Here is a 9,078-nt window from a genome sequence, read left to right on the forward strand (position 1 = left end):
AATCTTTTTCACATCTTGTATGGACCATAATGCTTTGGTGATAATTTATTATCCTTCTTAGCTTTCTTGAGGGACATTTGGTTATATGGTTGTAGCCAAAGAAATATCAAGTCATCTACATCAAAACTTCTTTCGCTGCAATGTTGATCTACCTGTTGTTTCATTATATTATTTGCCAAAGTTAGGTTATCCTTTAAGAGTTGGAGAACTTGTTATTGATGCTCGATGTGATCTTCCACTACTTGAACCTTAGACTCTTAAATATGATTTGATGGAAGGTGGGTGATATCCATAAAGTTCCATAAATGTGGTCATTTTTGCTACAGTATGGAAGGAAGTGTTATACCACCATTTAGCCAGAGCCAACCATTTGAACCATTGTGTCTGTTTATCAGATACAAAGCAAAGAAGATATCCTTCCAAACAATTGTTTACTATCTCAGTTTGCCCATCAGATTGAGGATGATAAGATGAGCTATGAGCTAACTAAGTACCAAGAAAATAAAATAATTTTGTCCAAAAATTTCCAATGAAAATTGGATCTCTGTTGCTTACAATAATCTTTGGGTTTCCATGTAGCTTTTGAATTGTTTCCATAAATGCAGTAGAAACTATATTGGCTTTAAATTTATGAGATCATGCACAAAAGTGTGCATACTTGGTAAGTTTGTCAACTACCACCATGATGACACTCTTTCCTTCAGACTTGGGTAAACCTATCCTAAAATCCATTGAAACCTCCTCCCAATGTTGACTTGGAATGGATAAAGGTTGTAATAGACCTGGGTCTTAATTGTTTCAACTTTATTTTGTTGGAAACCAAACATTCTACCACAAACTTTTGAATATTAAATTTAAGGCCGTCCCAAAAATATTCCTTCTTAACCCTGTGGTAAGTCTTTATAAATCCCGAGTTCCCTCCTAAGGGAGAGGCGTGAAATTCCATAAGAATATTTTTTTGAGTTGGGAATTCTGACATAGGTATAAGTGATCTTTGTACCATAATGAATCATTCCCCACTAAATGTATCATATGTGCTGGGATCTTGTTGTATCTTTTGAATGAGTGCCCACACTTCTTCTTCATTCTTCCATTCATCCCTTGCTTCATTTATCCAATCTGGTTGGATAATAGAAATGACACAAAGAAATGCTTCCAAATCCTCGTCCTTTATTGATAGTGCATATGCCACAACATTTTGCTTCCCTTTTTTGTAGATGATTTCAAAGTCATAACCCAACATATTTGTGGCCCATTTTCCCTACTATTCGGAAGATAATCTTTGTTCTAAAAAGTATTTAAGACTACCATGATCCATTTTTACCTTGAAGTGTCTTCCCATTAGGTAGGCTCACAATTTATTAAGTGCATGTAGTATTTCCAACATTTCCTTCTCATAAATAACTTTGCGTAAATACTTTCCTTTGGTTGGATGACTTTCAAAAGCAATGGGTCTTTCTTCTTGCATTAAAACAGAACCAATTCCATTTTCTGAGGCATCAGATTCCACAATAAAGGTTTTTGTGAAGTCCAACATAGCTGAGACTGGTGCTTGGCACATTGCCTCTTTAAGATGTTCAAAGGCCTTCGTTGCTTCTAGACCCATAAAAATGCACCTTTCTTCAATAATGTTGTTAGAGGTGTTGCTATTCTCCCATAATTCTTAACAAACTTGTGATAATACCCTGTCAACCCGAGAAATATTCACAAATTCTTTATGGATGTGGGGATTTTCCATTCCTTAATGGATTTAATTTTGCTAGGGTCTACCTTAACACATTCATGAGATACAATATGACCTAGATATTCCATGTCTTGTACTCTAAAGAAATAGTTGGAGCTTTTTGCATATAATTGTTTCTCCTCCAATAATTTGAGCACCCTTTCAACGTGTTGAACATGATCCTTCCAAGACTTTATATAGATCAGTATATCATCAAAAAATACTAACACAAATTTTCTATGGAAGGGTTTGAAAATGGAACTCATTAAACGTTGAAATGTAGAAGGTGAATTAGTAAGGCCAAAAGGCATGACCAAAATTTCATAATGACCCTCATGAGTTCTAGATGTTATTTTTGGAATGTCTTCAATCTTCATTCTGATTTGAAGATATCCTAAATGAATATCCAACTTGGTGAAGTAAATTGATCCATGAAATTCATACAATAGTTCATCAATGAAATGAATGGGAAATTTATCTTTAATAGTGAGCTTGTTGAGCTCCCTATAATCTAGACACATGCGCCGTGATCCATCCTTCTTGTACACCAATACTACTAGAGCAGAGAAAGAACTTTTACTAGGTTAAATTATACGAGCCTCTAGCATTTCTACAACCATACGTTCAATTTCACTCTTTTGGGCATAGGGATACCTATAAGGTCTGATGTTCGGAGGAACAATTCCTGGAATCAAATGAATAACATGATCATCATCACGAATAGGTGGGATACCTTTGGGAGTCTCAAATACCTTGGAATGATTTTCCAAGACTTTTGGGAGATATGGAGAAATAGATGATTTTGATGTAGGAATCTCTACTGAACATAATTATGCAATTACACCTCGTTGTTCTTTCTTTAGAAGCTTTGTTATTCCACTAGAGCTGATTCTCTTTCCTATTTTCCCTGCGATACCTCTTAATTCAACTTCCTTTACTTCCAAAGAAGATTTCATGAAAAGTTCTTGAAAATTAGAAGCTATTATACCCAAGGATTGTAGCCATTGGAATCCTAGTACAACATCAGCACCACCCATTGGAATGGAAAGAATTGGGCTATTTAATACATATTCTCCCATGGATAGCTTGATTATATGGTTCCACCACTTGTAACCATCACTTGAAACTCTAGTGCTTGATATAGGAAGAAATTCAATTCCTTGGCTATCTTACAATGAATAAAATTATGGGTACTACCCAAATCAATCAACACTATTGCCCTTTTCTTCTTGATATGTCCTTCTATCTTGATAGTTTGGGGAGTGGTAATTTTAGCCAATGCATTACAAGATCTAGTCAGATTCATTTATTCTTTCTCTAGGGTTTGTTCCTAGTGTATATCCTCGTCTTTTGACGTTTCTTGTTCCTTTTCTTCCTCCTCTTCACAATCTATGTAAAATAATTTCTTCTCAGCACACTTATGACCTTTAGTGTATTTTCTATCACAACTGTAATAAAGACCTTTTGCTCTTTCTTCTTCCAATTGTTGGGGTTTCAACCTTGTAGGTTGCGGAAAGCTAGGGGAAACAACACTTCCATCCTTATAGTTGTGATTGGTAGGCTTCCTTGTTGCCATAATTTTGCTTTCCGTTTTTCTTTCCAACCTGAATGCCTTCTCCAATGAGTCAGGTTCCCAAAGGTGAACCTCATGTTCAATGTTATCCTTTAAAGTCCATATGAATAGATCAATCCTATGCTCTTTTGGAATATCTTTTACCCTTATATTCAATTTTTTGAAGTCCTCAATGTGCTCCATCATTGAACCATTTTGTTTTAGGTTTATCAATTGACTAAAAAAAGTGTTTCTTTTTGTATCCACATAATGTGCTATCATTTCTTCTATAATAATTGCCCAAGTGAAAATTTGTTTACGAGTGCAAAGCCATCAATACCATACAAATTGATTTGGTTCCAAATTCAAAGTTTCAATGCATACCTTTTGTTTGTTTTGCACATTATGGAGATCGAAATATTTCTCCATCTGTAGTATCCATGTTACATGATCCTTGCCATCAAACTTCCTCATATCAATCTTTGGAACGTGGTGGGTCTTTGTTCCAATGTTAGAGTTAATGAAATAATGATTAACATTTATTTTTTTCTTATCATGAGTTTTCTCTACTATCTTTTCACCATTAAGAAGCCTTTCTTGTAGCAACTTTGTCAAACCTTCCTTCAAACCTTCCATGTCTTTCTTCAAATCTTCAATGTTGTCATTCTTCGAATCATGATTAACATTTATTTTGTTATTATTATGAGTTTCCTCTATTATATTTTCACCATTAGGAAGCCTTTCTTGTAGCAACTTTGTCAAACCTTCCTTCCAACCTTCCATGTCTTTCCTCTAATCTTCAATGTTGTCTTTGATACCATCCATCTTAGCTTCCATATTATTCATCTTAGCTTCCACGCCACTTATCTTAGCTTCTGTTACCTTTTGTGAGAGTGAAATTTGTTGCAATTGGTCTTGTAATTTTGATATATCATGTTGCATTTCTTCCTCTTCTTCATGAGTCATGCTAGAGCTTTCAGGTTTCTTACTAGGTGTTTCCATTTTCTTTCTTCAGGGCATCAATTAATCTCAATATTGAATCTAGTGTATCTCTTTGTTGGCGGATCTCCAAGGTCTGAAATTTCTTCCTACAATAGCCCTCTGAGTCCTCTTTCGAATTCCACTAGTCTAATCAAAATTAGATTCTCCAAGAAATAGTTATGCCCAATCTCCCAAGATGACCTGTTTATATACTTTTTCCATATAGTGAACTTGTACGATGTGCCACGTGTCACTGTTTGGACCTTCGGATATGAAAAATCTACACAAAAAACTACAGTTTGTCCTCTTTCTATAACTTCTTACGAAATGTCAATCTCATGACTGGAGAGAACGTTATAATGATTTTTCCAAGGTCACCTATTTGGAATGTAATTCGGGAGTCTTCAAAAACCCTAATTTCCTCAGATGATATATTCGAAAATATAGTGATACAAGATCGTTTAGAATGATTTCTTCTCAAATGGGTTTTTTTTTTTAGATTCTGAAACTTCATAGAGAAAAAGTTATATCGAAAATTTCCTGACGACCTATTTGGAGCAGCGAAACCCTAGAATCCAAAGCTCTGATACCAAATGTTATGAAACTAGCTCACAAAATATAGAAAAGATAGATCAACGCCTTCGAAATCAACCATTTCGAGGTGGAAACCTCCTTTACATTACACAAATGAACAATTATTGGATGATAGAAATGACAAAACCTTATTTCTATAAATAGGAGCCTAAGGAGTCATAATATAATCAAAGCCGACATAACAATAATAATATAAGGGCACAACAATAACAATAGTGGGCTTCTATGGGGAACAATGGGGACAATAGAGGCACAACAATAACAATAAGGGCTACAATTACAATAGTAATGGGGGAATCACTAGTATTATAGGGACCTAACAACCACAACGAAAAAACCTCGAGCCATAGGGTGAATAATTAGCTCATGCGTTAAAAAGGGCTTCCATCTCTCAGAGATCCATTTGGGAAGATCAAACAGCCACAACTAGTACCCATTAAACTTGCACATCAACCCATGCTCTTAGAAATATTTTTCACAAAAGAAAGCTTTCTCATCAAAAGGAACATTGAGGGAATGAACTTCTTGGACCACCAAAAAACCAAAAACAAATTTCAGCAAAGAACTATACGAAATTGAAGAAGAGCTAGCACAATTTGTAGCCATACCTACAAAAGAAAATATCTTTTTTGTTGAATCACAGAGATTGACCATTGAAGAGCTATAAAATATATTTGAAAATTCACGCAAACTAAGCAAAGATTTTACAATGGCTTCCAGAGCTCTTTCCATCTCCCAAAATTCTATTAGTTGTCGTGCATATTTTTTAAAAGTTTCTATAAAAGTGAAATAAGAAATCATATCTTTCCACTTTAGTATTAAAATAATCTTAAAAATATGTTTTTTAAAGGTGTTTTGGCTTTTATAAATTTTAGTTATTGTAATCTAAACTGATATTTAATTTTTTTTAATTTAATTAATTGTTAGGTTTTTTTTAAGTCGATATGAAAAGGTAATGAAATCATATTTTTCACATTAATATTAATATCTTTTTTGGATTGATTTGCATTACATTTTCCAAATCCATTATATGGAAAATTAAATTTTCTAGGTTCCTAACCATCAAGTTTGGTACGTCTTTAGGATACAAACTTATCAAGCCCAAAGAATAAATAGGTAAGTATCCTCAAGTCAGAAAAAGACTTTTTTGAATTTTTTGAATTAAGGATCTTTACCTATTTATTATTTGGCTTTCATCACATTTTCTTCACCATTTTGTCCTAAAGATGAAACATGCTTGATGGTTTAGCCAGAAACTTTCTCAATGTGATGGCTTAAGAAATTTATTGCAAATTTATATCTTTTTTGATATTTCTGACTTTGATTATTATTTAACTATAGTATTTGACATAAATATTAATAAATGTGTTTTCATGAGATATAGTTTTATTGAATTTTTAATGCCATGTAAATTAATTTTATATAATTTTTTCATGAAAAATATTTTTATTTAATTTATATCCATAAACCCTTTACCATCTCATCTCATGCTTTATTTTTTAATTAAGAAATAATATATATATATATATATATATATATATATATATATATTAAAATTAAAATGAAATAATATACACTTTTCTCTTTATATTTGTGCAAATTTAAAATATAAAATGTTGCTTACAAAAAGGCATGAGAGAGACTTAACACACATTAATCTTGATTTTTATACTACATATTCCCTTGGGTGAAAGAATTGAAATCTCATTGAGACAATTAGTTATTCCATTTGGCCCCATTTCTAAGTAGGGTGAAGGAGAATTCTAGAGGCCCATTTTCTAGATTCATGGAGATCCACATTTATCCTAGATCTACTAAGTAGTCTATCAATGTTGAAGTAAGTTCTCAAAAGAAGTTTGTACCTACACTATCAAACTAGAGAAATAGATTTACATGTAACAGAGTGAGGAGTCGAGTTCCTCGAATTCCCCTGAGAGTTGATGGAGAGGAGACCTGTGTTCTATGAGATCATTCTTCTCCATGGACTCATCCAAGGAGGAGAAAATCCAAGGTAAGGTGTTCATAGGATCTAAAGTAAACAAAGGATGGGATGGAACATAAGGGGACTAAAGGTAAATGTGTAGGGAATGTGAAACACTACATAGGGTGGGTTCTCAAAATCAATCATAACTATTGGCCCCATCATAATTAAATCTCATATGAAGTAATGATGGAGGGGATGGACCAAATAATGGCAGAGGGGAAATCCCATCTCAATACTAGAAGAGCATGAGAGATGAATATAACGTGAATATAACAAAGGTGGAAGCATGGGAAGATTGTGTTACTAGGTAGAGTGTCATGATCCTACAAAGTATATGACAAACTAACATAACATAAGGATAATGGAATTTTTAGTTAAAAGTAGGGGAATGCTATCATGGAACTATGAGGTTCGAATAGTGACAATTTATAGAGAGGTCTCCCATTTTCCCTCAAAATGCAAGGTTGGTTGAATGATGATTAGTGAGAGAATTTTTAAAATAGAGACAATGGAAGAACGATATAAGAGGAAATTATGAAAGGAGAGAAATTATATGATGATAGATATTGAACACCCTTCCCTTAAAAGGGAAATTACCCAACTAAAGGTGCCAAATGGCATTTCAGACTTTCCTACGACAGTGAGTTTAGGGATGTTGAAAGATGAGGTGAATTTTAGACCTAGGAATAAGGAATAGGCTATACCTTGGTTGTTAGAGACTAATTCTAAGTTACATGTGTCAAAATTTCAGAGGAAGATTGAAAAAACACAGTAAAACATAGAGTTACCTAAATTGAAACATGAATGGAGCTTCAACGCTCTACTCACATCAAGATACCACATTTCCACAACACACCAAAACATGGTTACATAGAGAAAATATAAAACAACTTGTTTAACTCAAGCTAACACCTTGTTTGATATGGTTTAAATCATTATTACAATATGCTTCTTATGCATTGAATGCTCTACACTGCCAAAACTATTGACTAAGTAAACTACCTAACAACTAGAAGATGTAGTCAACAATTACCTTCAACACTCCCCCTTAATTTTGAATTCATCTTCATTACAATTTTCTACACACACAATTCCTAAGTATTGTATTTGAAATTTAAAGCTTGCTTCTACCAATGGCTTTCTAAAAATTTCTACCAACTATTTTTTAGAATTGTAAAACTGAAGATTAAATTCACCATTGCTGACCGACTCTCAAATGAAGTGAAAATGGGTCCGAGTGTGTTTTCTTTTGCAATGAAACACATGATTTTGGAAAGGAAATAGATTAATTACTATCACAAAAAATATGAGTTGGATCCTTCTTATCTTTAGACTCAAGATCACGTGTCAATCTTCTTAACTAGACTTCTTGGTATGCTACTCTTGTTACTACTATATACTCTGGTTCTACTAATGAAATGGAGACAATTGGATGATTCTTAATTCCCAAGAAATTAGTCCTATACCTATGTGAAATTCATATCCTAAGGTACTCTTTTTGTCATTAATACTTCCTACAAAATCACTATTTGTGTAAGCAGCAACATGGATGTCTTTGGAATCAGAGTAGAAAATTCCATACTATATTTTTCTTGGAATATATCCTAAAATATTTTTTCTTTCTTTCCAATGGGTTTCATTTGGTGACTCCATAAACACGGATATAAGTATAACTAAATACATCATTCCAGGTCTTGTTGTGAGATACTTTAAGTCACCTACTGATCCAAATCGGATCCATAAATGACTGTCAAAGGACCATGACTGTATCTGGACGAAACAAATCCTTGAAGAATCCAAAACAACAATTGAAAACACCCTGAACCAGTGGCCATGGCAGTCGGCATGGAACAACGAGGACCTCGGTCAAAGCACGCTGACCGAGGCCCATGGAGACTATGCAGGAGGTCAATGTAGCCCCTGGGAGCCCCGGAATGGGAAAAGGAGCTGATAATCACACATCACTGGGAAAACAGGGCCGAAATGGAGGGGCCTTAAGCCCTTGGTCATGTTGGGAGCCAGAGAACTGCGGGCGGAGAAACGAAAAGAACCAACGTACGACGGTGGGACCCACGACCTAGAAACCGACAGTTTTGATCGGGGCACCCTTGAACGGTAAGAGGTTTTGGAGGAGAGCAGAGCGATCCCACTCAGCGATCGATGTGTGGTAGTGGAGGTGAGAGAAAAAACGTTGTGATCATGCATTATCGGTCGAGCAAGTAAACCGCGCTTGACGTGCATATG

Source organism: Pinus tabuliformis, chromosome 8 (assembly GCF_031772625.1).
Source record: "Pinus tabuliformis cultivar Carrire ecotype Pingquan chromosome 8, CPIR1, whole genome shotgun sequence".
NCBI classification, from domain to species: Eukaryota; Viridiplantae; Streptophyta; class Pinopsida; order Pinales; family Pinaceae; genus Pinus; species Pinus tabuliformis.